The sequence below is a fragment of the Hordeum vulgare genome, chromosome 2H, assembly GCF_904849725.1.
Source record: "Hordeum vulgare subsp. vulgare chromosome 2H, MorexV3_pseudomolecules_assembly, whole genome shotgun sequence".
NCBI classification, from domain to species: Eukaryota; Viridiplantae; Streptophyta; class Magnoliopsida; order Poales; family Poaceae; genus Hordeum; species Hordeum vulgare.
The window spans coordinates 260,984,381-260,996,191 of NC_058519.1; the positions used below are offsets into that span (position 1 = coordinate 260,984,381).

General features: G+C 43.7%; 1 long non-coding RNA gene across 2 annotated transcripts; it reads right to left on the bottom strand.

The window, feature by feature from the left end:
* Positions 1-6,405: 6,405 nt before the first annotated feature.
* LOC123426035 lies at positions 6,406-8,773 on the bottom strand. Of its 2 annotated transcripts, none has more exons than XR_006621989.1 (3): positions 8,316-8,773; positions 7,950-8,064; positions 6,406-7,104 (listed from the first exon to the last, which is right to left on the bottom strand). It is a non-coding gene; the product is annotated as an uncharacterized LOC123426035 (long non-coding RNA). The 2 variants fall into 2 exon arrangements; XR_006621990.1 differs by having other exon boundaries at positions 8,311-8,773.
* Positions 8,774-11,811: the final 3,038 nt, after the last annotated feature.

An 11,811-nucleotide genomic window follows, 5' to 3' on the forward strand; every position in this document is an offset into this window, starting at 1 on the left:
CCGCGTCAAACAAAGAACAAAGGGAAATAAAGAGAACTCACGACTCATCAAAATTATGGCATTATCGCTTGGGCCATATTTTGAAGGGGAGAATAGAAAGACTAACTAAAAGTGAAATTCTTCCTCCACTAGAGTTCTCAGACTTAGAATGATGCATTGATTGAATTAAAGGAAATTATGTAAAACAAATAAGAAAGGGTGCAAACCGAAGCACATGAACACTAGAAACCATTCACACTGACATTTGTGGACCATTTCCTGTGAAAAGTGTGGATGGCTATGACTCGTTCATAACTTTCATAGATGATTACTCCCGATTTGGTTATATTTATCCAATCGAAGAAAGAAATGAAGCATTGGATAAATTTAAAATATTCAAAGCTAAAGTTGAAAATTAGCTTGACAAAAGAATAAATATAGTGAGATCTGATCATGGGGGGGTACTACGGTCGGCACACTCCATATGGCCAAGTCCCTGGACCTTTTGCAAAGTTCTTGCAGGAGACAGGCATAGTAGCCCAGTATTCGATGCCGGGCGAGCGTCAACAAAATGGAGTAGCTGAAAGGCGTAACGTACTCTTATGGATATGGTATGCAACATGATTAGTTACTCCAACTTGCCATTGGGATTATGGATGGAGGCACTTAAAACCACCATTCATATTCCCAATAGAGTACCAAGAAAGTCGGTGCCCAGAACACCGTACGAGCTGTGGACAGGAAAAGTGCCATCCTTGCAACACTTCAAGGTGTGGGGGTGCCCAGCTGAGGCCAAAATGTTTAATCCAAACATTGCAAAGTTAGATCCCAAAACAGTAAGTTGCCACTTCATTGGCTATCGTGATAGATCAAAGGGTTTTCATTTGTACTGTCTCGAAAGATACACAAAGTTTGTAGAAACAAGACATGCAATCTTCTTAGAGGACGAAATGATGAGGGGGAGCATGGTAGCTCGGAAAATTGATCTTGAGGAGAAGAGGGTGGATGCACCTAATCCGGTGATTCAAGGGCCATTTTTCTCACTACCTGTTGTGACTCCAGCCATGACAACTATGGGAGAAGACCCGGAACCTATCCTTTAGGATTCAACTGAACCTGTTGTTGAACATGAAAGGGAGGTGCAGTAGCCATTTTTAGAAGATGTGCTAGAAGTTGAGGCACATAATGTGCCAACGAATGAGGCACTTAGAAGGTCTAACAGAACTAGAGGATCATCTATTTCTAGTGATTATAAAGTTTATAACACAAAATTGGTTGATATGGAAGGTGATCCCACTTCATATGAACAAGGTATGAGAAGCCCTCACTCATCAAAGTGGCTAGAGGAAATGAAAGGTGAGATGAACTCGATGAGTTCCAACAATGTTTGGGACTTAGAAATTATTCCTAAAGGAGCCAAAACAATAGGTTGTAAATGGGTCTACAAAATTAACTATGACTCTAATGGGAACATAGAAAAGTACAAAAAATGACTTGTGGCAAAGGGATTTACACAAAGAAAAGGGATATATTACAATGAGACTTTTTCCCCAGTCTCATGTAAGGATTCCTTGAGAATCGTAATGGCATTAGTTGCACATTTTGATTTAGAGTTGCATCAAATGGATGTAAAGACGACATTTCCAAATGGAGTTTTGGAAGAAAATGTCTACATGAAACAACCCAAGGGTTTATCATAGAAGGCAAGGAAGATATGGGATGCCACTTGAAGAAATCCATTTATGGACTAAGGCAAGACAATAGACAGTGGTATCTGAAGTTTAATGATAGAATTAAAAGTTCTGGATTTAAAGAGAATGTTGAGGATATCTGCATTTATGCAAAGTTCAAAAATGGGAAATACATTTTTCTAATCTTTTATGTGGATGATATCTTGCTTGCTAGCAATGGTGTTAGTCTACTACAAGAAAGAAAGAAGTTTTTGTCCTAAAACTTTGAAATGAAAGATCTTGGTAATGGTTCAGATGTTTTGGGCATTGAAATTCATCAAGATAGGAAAAATCGAGTCTTAGGACTATCGTAGAAAGCATATTTAGAAAAGTTTCTAAAAAGGTATAATATGCATGCGAGTAAGGCCACACCTGAGTCTATAGTCAAGGGCGATAGTTTTGGGAAATACCAATGTCCCAAGAACCAGTACGAGCTCGATCAAATGAAAGCAGTGCCATATACTTCGTCTGTTGGAAGTTTACAGTATGCACAAGTGTGCACTCGCCCTGACTTAGCCTTTATCACCAGGGTACTCGGTAGATAAAAAGAGAATCCAGGAATAGAGAATTGGAAGATGGTAAAGAAAGCATTGCGTTATGCGCAAGGCACAAAGGACGTGATGCTAAAATATAGAAGATCTGATTCCCTAGAGATAAAAGGGTATTTAGACGCAGATTTTGCGAGGGACAGAGATGATATAAAATCCACGCCAGGATACGTCTTCACTCTCCCTGGAGGGGCTATTTCGTGGAAAAGCTCGAAACAGTCCATAGTTCCATCGTTCATGATGCAAGCGGAGTTTATAGCATGTTTTGAAGCCACTGGGCACGTGATATTATTAAAGAAATTTATACTTGAAAGTGGAACATTGTATTCACAAACCACTAAAGATGTACTGTGACAACCAGCCCATAGTATTCTATGCTCACTACAACAAGTCGAGTAATGCTACCAAAACAATAGATATAAAGTATTATGTTGTAAAAGACAAAATCGAGGATCACGCTATAAGTCTTGAGCATATAAGGACAAAGGATATGCTTGCGGATCCGCTAATGAAAGGCTTACAAACAAATGTGTTGAAGGAACACTTAGACGGCATGGGTTTAAGGGGAATCCTATGATTCCTGGATCATGAGAGGCCCAAAAGTAACAACATTCGTTTCAAAACAGAGAAGTATGTTGTAGCTGTCTGATTCTATCGGCAATTGAGCTGTGACGATGAAACATGCTCTATGTACTAATCAGTGATGAAACCAGTAAAGTATAAAGTTAAAAGAAAAGTTGAAATCAAGGGGGAGAATGGTAGGATGATCTCTTTCCCGTGTGGTCCCAACGGCCCACCGGACCCCTTGCATCGTCGCTGATCGGGGGCGCCCAACCAAACCATGGTTGGTGGGCCCCTATGACCTGCGCTACATAAAGATCTAGGGGCCGAGGCATGCAGTACGAGGTTAACCGCGCCGCCAGTCACCCCACCGACATCCCCTTCTGATCTAGGGTTAGCCCAGTGCTCACGGGAAGCACCGCCACCACCTCACCGCTCTCTGTCATCACCATCATCGCCCCCTCTGCCATGGCCACTTGAGCAGGCACATCGAGCACATTGAGCCAAGGATAAGGTAATCTGCCATCTCCTACGCCCATTATCGTCATTTCCTTGCCTACTCAATCCAAAGCAAATCTATCAGGACCCACCTGTAGGAGTGTGGTGTATGTGTGTTTATATAGGAGACGAGTCGTGGAGCTCCAGGCAGGCTGTAACTGAATGATGTAAACATTCCCACCCCTTTCTTTAGTTATCTCATCTCCCTTTGTCTGTTCCTCATCTCCCTTCGTGTGTTCCTCATCCCCTTCTCCAAGTTATCCCTTCGATCCCTAAAACTCCCGATCGGAACACCACACTATGTGGTGCAATCTGAACTAGGAGATGTCATAGCGGTCGGAGCTGGGAAGTTTAATAATGTTAAGCTGCTCTAGAGGGATCAGCTGGTATTGGTGTGCATTGAGTCTTGGTGGAATTAGACTCCCTGAATCTTATTAAGGCGCTAAAGAGTGGAGATTCCAATCAGTCGGAGATTGGGATCCTGATTAGAGAATCAAGGAGTTGTTGTTTTATGTCTTTTGAGTGGTTTCATTTTTAGCAATGTCGTCGTATGTGTAATAGTGTAGCGCATGTTCTTGCAAACTATGGTTATAGGTTGGCGGAGGCCCGTGTTGTTTGGGGTGAGTTTGTGCCGGAATCTGTTTCTTTTCTAGTAGCCACTGATATTGTTGGGTCGAGTGGTTAAACGAAAACTATTTTCATTGTAAAAAATTATTTGGAGGTTGTGGATCATGTATGCTTTTTACATAAAAGCCCCTTCTCTTCATTCGATGGTAACATTTGTTTTTCTATCAAGAATATATGCACATGACGTACCATAATTTTATAAAAGATAGAAGACGAGTATAAGAAACTATAACTTGATGCGGACAACAAGTGTAGTATGAGGCCCACACTCGTACTAATCGTAAAGTGGCATGCCTAAAACCAATCATCAATCCTCGAAAGTACCTGTCAACTTGAAGGGCAATATCTTAAACTTGACTTTGCTTGCCAATGCACCAACCATCCTTAATGTCTAAGAGGAGTCAACAAGTAGATGGCGACACTCGGTTTATCCTCAGAAATCCATCATCTTGGATTCACTGATAGTTGCCTACGTAGCGCAAATCAAAATGGGCCAGCGACGAGCATCGGAGAATCACAACACAAATACCCCAAGCTGACTCTCCACAAGCGAAGCTCCCAACAAAGTGATATCGCCAAGACACCGCCATAGCCAATCCGGCATTGACCTAGTCTTTTGCCCGGAGACATAACCCAAACAAGAAGGGGAGATGCCGACACACCTCCATAACGCCTCCAACGAGGGGAACCACCATCACCAATTGAAGACGGGCACTATATTCATCCATAATGTCACACACCTCCGACCGGACTAGAGCCACAATCTATGTTCGAGGTGAAACCAACATGGCTTGGGCGGGGCCATAATGTCACCATCGAGTCCATAACATCGCGGAACACCGACACCCGTCACAACCGAGGGCACAAAATCCCATCTTCCACCTCCTGCACGGACAAAGTTGTAGCTTCGAACCTTCTCCAACTCCCGCAAGGCTAGAAATTGTTAGCACCGCAAGAAACACCTAGTCACACCATATTTGGCAGACAACCACACAACAACCATGACACTGGAACTCACACGCGGAGACCCCCTTGACACACATATTGGATGCGCCGCTCCATGCAGCTATCTATGACGAACTGCAGGTACTAGCGAATGAAGACCAACCACGTGAGAGCAGGGCGAGCGCGCTGAGACTCACTCTGGCCCCATGTGACACCAACACTAGCACCCACCGTGGCAACACATTAGATGTCTAGACAGGGGTGATTAGACTACTTGACCAAATAAAAACTTAGCCTTTTCCAAATTTTAGTTGTGGGCTAGTTTTAGCAGTTGTAGCAAGTCAAGCACACCCTAAACATGCATATCTAAGAGTATAACAACAGAAAGTAATGACATGCAAATATAAGTAGAGGGTAGGGATAGGAAGATCAAACGCAAAGGTTAACACATCAATTTTTGATGTGGTTTCGATAGGTGGTGCTATCGTACGTCCATGTTAGTGGAGACTTCGAACAACGGAGGGTAACGATTGCAAGAGTCCATGGAGGGCTCCAACCACAAGGGGTCCATGAAGAAGCGGCCTTGTCTATTCCACCATGGATTATGTCTACACAAGACTAGCCTCACTCGGGTTAGATCTTCACGAAGTAGGTGATGCTTACTGTGTATCCCTGGCAAATGCGCCAGAAATACTTCTGCTACAGCAACAAAAGACCTTCCAACGGTGCCAGAAATAGGCACGTCGACGGGAGAATACTTGGCTTGATCTTTATGCTACGGCTACGCCTTAAGGGACTTCCTAGGCAAGTATGAAAAGGATTTCCCCCGTGGCCTTGGAGCCTTGCGTTGGTGTTCCCTCGAAGCGGAAAGGGTGATGTAGCATAGCGGTGGGAAGTATTTCCCTTAGTTTGAGAACCAAGGTATCAATCCAGTGGAGGAGTATCTCAAGATCCTGCACAAACACCACTACAACAAAACATACTTTAAGTAACACAATAATGTAACACATAGAAAAAGATGTTACAACTAAAACTACAGTAACACATCATTTGTGTGGAACGACTGTTAGTAACACATACTTCATGTGTTGGGACATTGTGTTACATCACTATTATTACAGTAACATCTAAATATGTGTTGGTGTAGATGTGTTACAAACTTTAGTGATAGTAACACATAACCATGCATCCATACATAGTGTTACAAGCTCTGTTATTGGGAGAAATAAGAAAAACAAAAAACAATCACCAACACCCTGACACAGGGCCCATGTGCAACATATCTTTGTATCAATACCTTTTCCCTAGAAAATCCGGTTCCATGTGCAACATATCTTTGTATCAATAGTTTTTCCCTAGTAAATCCGGTTTACATTCTTTGGTCAATATGGTATGAAAAACAATACCATTTGGTTGGTAAACTAAATACCAAACTATTTCGGTATAGTTGCAATGGATATCATATCAACCATATTTTACGCAAAGTTCTGGATGACTCGACAATCACACATGCCAAATGCACAACTTTAAAATGACCATAAAAATTTGAATATTTGAGATCAGTACTCACGAAGGAGCGCAAGACCACTAATGAACGAGAGCTTAAGTTCTGAACTGTACAATCATACAACTATAGCATCAATCAAGCACTAATTGGTAGTCTAGTACAGTACTTTTCCATACTCCGTAGCCAAAGCGCTGTCCCGTTGAACAAGTACCTTGTCAGGCAGGTCCTCTAACCACAGATGTAGGTCTGCCTGTTGAGAGGCACCAAAAGCTGCAAGAGCGTGCACCAAGTTATTACATGCCTTGGGGGCAGTAGAAAACATGCAAGCACTGAAACTTAGACGAGCGAAGTCCCAAATCTCTGTGAATAAAATTCCTTCTGGTGCCCTGTCATAAACTGAACATTGGAGCGCTTTTATCAGTGTCTGGTAATTAGACTCGACCTCCACATTTTTCATACCCCGTCAGGAGGCCGCTTGCAAAGCAGCACTGCATGCCCTCGCTTCCGCTTGAAGAGCACTTGCTACATGTCGAAGGCGCCCCGTTCCAGAGCCTCTCACATCTCCTGGCAAGTGTTGTATGACGAAGCCCCAGCCACCACCACTAGTGCCCTCAGGTGCAGGGAACGCCCCATCGCAGTTGATTTTACAAGATGGTAAATCTGACATGGTACTTCTTTGACAAAAGAAGTATCTATTCCTAATGAAAATCTGTCATACATGAAGCTTAATTATCTTAGTAAGAATTTTTTGAAATTTTACAAGGTTCATTGTCGAAGAGCAAAAACTATGCAAGCCTATAAAAGTTCACAAAAAAGGTGCATAGCTTCTTCATTCAGTTTAGAATAATATTTCTAATCCCCACTTGCAAATTTCCTAAAAAATAAGATTCAATAAAGGATTCAACTAGAAGTTCATTACAAATCAGAAGAAGTTAAACTAAATCATATGTGGATGGTAATTATAATATAATGTGAACTTGGTGCTTTATGGTAGAGATGACATGTATGATTGAGCACATATATGCATAACTGCACAAGCTAGAAAGAAACACAAGGGGGCCAGGAAATTAAGAACCAGTAATTGGGTGACCTACGAGCCCCCATGGCGCTTTGTCGTCTATAGACGTTCGATTGGCTCAATTCTTGTCGAGCAGTTAACTATGTTACATGCATGCCACATCGGTCTAAGGGCATATTTTTGCATTAATTTTGTCACTGATATTTGCCTGTTTTAAAATAGCTCATTGGTGAAATAAAAAAACAACAACAACCTATTCTATTGGGTGTCAGAGGGCAATTTACTATGAATCAGTTGCCACTTGGCAACGAGGTTCCGTTCTAAAGTGGGAGTGATAAATAAGTTTCAGAACTTGACAAGGAGACGTGGTTTAAGAGGATTCTCATCAACTAATATGGTGATAATAGAATCAAGCCAATAGATAACAGAATCTTATATTTCTTTTCAGTTGATTCCAAAAAGTATCAGGTTCCCTAATCAAGGGATAACAGAATAAACAAATAAAACCATCACATCCAGGTTGCAAGATTTGTTACCTTGTGTTTCCACTAAAATTTTGTGCCGCCAGGATTTGAAGTAGCGTCCAAGGTAATGGTGGGGTGGCTATGATGTCCAAGACCAAGTGTTTAGTGCTCCAACAGCAGCAACAAGCTACGAGACACATATTTGCAATCCAAGTCACAAACCAGTATCAACAATAAGCTATAAAGCTCCAAGTCTCAAACATTAAACTTCGAGGAAACAAAATACAGTATCAGGATCACACAATCACAGTAATTAGAGTACTCGTCATCAAACGATCAAAGTACCACATCACCTAATCTAAATCTGCGTATTCATGATAAAAAGCCGGAACAGGGGAGAATGGATTAATGGAATAAATGGACAGCGACATACCTCACCTGCCTAGGTATCTAGAGGTAGATATTGCAACGATCACTGGAGAAGAAGCAGAGCCAACCGCCGGGATGTGGATAAGGAGAAGCCCAGGTTATGGCCGCATCGGCAGTGGTGTCCTAAACTCCCACCGTCTGGCCGTTTCCCGAGAGGTCGCCGGTGGCGATGGGCGTGAAACTGAGCGCCGACCGTGGGCGATGTAGGCTGTGTACTCGGGCGGCGCCGCCGGCGGCCCGTCACCCTGTTTGAATCACAGCAGTATTCCCGTGCTTGCCGGGGAGATGCGTCTCCCCTGGTCCACCTCTCCTAGGTGCCGCAGTCGGATACGTCCCTCCTCGCTTCTTCCTATCTACTTGGGCGGAGGATGGTCGGACGTGGGTGGTAAGGTGCGGCCAGCCGCCAGCGGGGAACCCGCGCAGGACGGCGGCAGAAAAAGGGATAAGGCAGGACTAATTTGGGGGAACGGGAGGGGATTTTTTCACAGAAAATATACTATAATTACAGTGATTTGGGAATCGACATTGAACCGCTTGGTTCTGTGCAAACCGGGCGATTAGCCGGTTTTCTTTGTAATCTCTCAGTTCCACCGGCTTTTCACGGTTTGATGGCATGAAAGGTCTGTAGAGCTTAACCAACCGCGCTAAGGTCATCGATTTAGGGTTTTTTTTGGGTCAAACCATTGGTCTGATCTGATTTTTTTAAACTATGTTTTTTTCTGGTTTAGTAGTGTTGATGGTTCAAAACATTTAACCAAGGTCGATACTAAGAGTCGGTCGACCATAACAAAGTAAATCAAGTACCTCCTGGTTGTCAGATCATGTGCCAGTTTATGTTTAAGATTTTTCTTCGGTAAATTGGTCATCTTCTTTCGACCATCCCTACACATCGCACCGCTAACCTAGTGTATGACACCCGTAGTTAAATATTTTAATGGGGTTTGTCTATGAGTGTACAAGACGAGGAATACTCTTATCCGTAACACATTCCTTCCCCTTCATGGCATCACCTGCTTCCTCCCTTCCTCCATGGCGTTGCCTCTGCTTCATGCCACGATAAAGTCTGTCCTTGTTACCTTTCCTTTCATCCATGGGGTTGCTCGCTTGATATCTCCATGATATTAATATATTCCCCATGTCGGAAAAATGGCATCGCTCGCATCCTCCTACCCCCATCATGGTGTTGCCCCAGCCATCTCTCCTCCACACCACGACGAAGCCTGTCTCCGCTGCCTCCCCTTCCCTCCAAGGCATTGCCCGCGCCCTCCTCTTCCGTCACGACGTTGCCAACGTATTTCTCTCCTGCAACGACATCGTCGACCTCCTGCTCTGTCCCGAAGACTGAAACATTTTTATACTTTTACAATCCTCACAAGTCGATGTCTTTGCTTACATGGACCTGATAGGAAGGTTATAGCACGAACACTATGATTAGTATGGAAGCGTCCAACGGGTGCCTAGTTCCCATTTTTACCCGTAGTATATGCATGATTCTTTGGGAACGAATGAAAGGTTTAATAACTCAGTGACCAGAGTTGACACAAAATATCAATGGAAGAGTCGCATGGAAAGACCCTGCATGAAGTGTGTTAGAGGGGAAAAAATGAATAGACAAGTGCATGGCATGAGTTTGCTTTCAACTCCTAAGCAAGTTTATTGTCAGACGCCACAATGTCTAAAAAACAAACCACATCATTCAGTTGTTAAAAACAAAACAACACCAATATGTTGTCATCGACAACCTCCCAAATGATTATCACTAGCTTCTACTCCTCAAAGCCAGAGAGAATATTCTATCAAGTTGAAAACCAATTAAGGGTTACTCTCTCCCCTGCCACTTGACGGATAGGGTGAACTCTCCATGTAAACTTCGTCAGCAAGCCCATGGATTCACCTCCCCTTTGCTTGCTGCTCTGATGGTTGGTGCCGAGCAGGGAAATCCCGGTGCCTCCACTCCAATTAGTAGTCTAGGCTAGTTTTTTAGCCCTCGTAGGTGGGGCGCTCGGGCGGATGTCGATGCTTCTTCTTTCACTTTGTCTTTTAGATGCGATCCTTCTTGAGTTCGTCCATCTAGATAGTCGACGGAGCTCCAGTGTAGATTGACGCCACCTCCTTCTGATGGTGATGTTAGGTTTTCTCGCCATGTGGTGAAATTTGGTGTCAGGTGCTTCAAATCTATTCAAGAGTTCAATGACATCAATTACATCTCCATGCCACAGGTCCTTAGGAGCACGTGCATAAAGACTTCCCTGCTGTTATCGACAAGGCCAAGCTAGCTCGAGTAGGGGAGCGACAACAACTGCTTGTCGATGGCTCGTTTTGACGGTGGTAGCGACCGTTCGATTGTCTAGGAATCTTGATGTAATTTTTATTATATTTGAGACACTTTTTACTTCGGTGAATTTTGGTAATAGATTTGGATCATTTTCACAAGGAAAAAACTTTGGTTGTCTTGCGCTACTTAGTTTGATGGCTCGCGCCCTACTTTTCTATTTTTTTGTAGTTGGGCCCACTTCCAACGATAGATGGCACATAAACAGCGAAAAACCACGCGTACGTGGCAATATTTTGGTCAATTAGGTCTCTTTCCCCCGCTCAAATTCCTCCGCCTCCAGATTTCAAGAAGCCCAAATCCCCCTTCTCTCGAAGCATCTCCTATCCAAGATCCAGATGTGCTCACCACCATCCTGTCGTTCCCCACCGTCGTCCGCATCCAAGCCGCCCCGTCGTGCTCCCTACCCGACTGTCGTGTCCCCTCACAGCCCGTCTCCCCATCGCCGCCCCGCCTCCCCTACGTCTCACCGTCTCCCCTGCATAACCACCGCCAGGCCTGACCACCGCACTGTCGTGTGCCCCACCGCCCAGTCGTGCCCCACGCGGCACTGCCCTGTCGTGGCCCCTCTTCTTCCCCCTCACATACCTCCAACATGGTAATGACGGCAGCACCGACCAGGGCCGCACCAACAAGGACGACGGCGACGCGCGACCCATGGTGACCTTGCCCTGCCCCAGATGGTAGTCGGACGACCACCGGATCTACTCGACAACGTACCCCCTCCTTCTCTCCAACAGGTCTCCCTCACTCTATAGTTTTACTCCTGTGCCAGAACTCGTGCTTCCATGAAGAATTGCCGATATTACAGATTGTCAATGCCTTATCACTCTAGAGTGTAGAGAGATATCAGATATGTTTGTCCCACTATAAATCTGTATATTCAGGAGATCAATATACTACTTGTGGATAATCATGTGACATTATTTTGGAACTATGAAGTAGTTATTATTAATTTGATTACTTTCTAATCGGTAAAAAAGAGTTAGTCCAAAAATAGTTTGACATGAACAACAACGAGAGAAACTCAGCAAGAGTTGTTGAATTTTACATGATTGTGAATGTATCTATGGACACATTGCAAGTAGATTAACCTTCTCTTGTTATAAAAGTGGCACTTTGATTCTATATAATAGATAGTGGCATCTTATTAATGCAATTCACATATTTTGA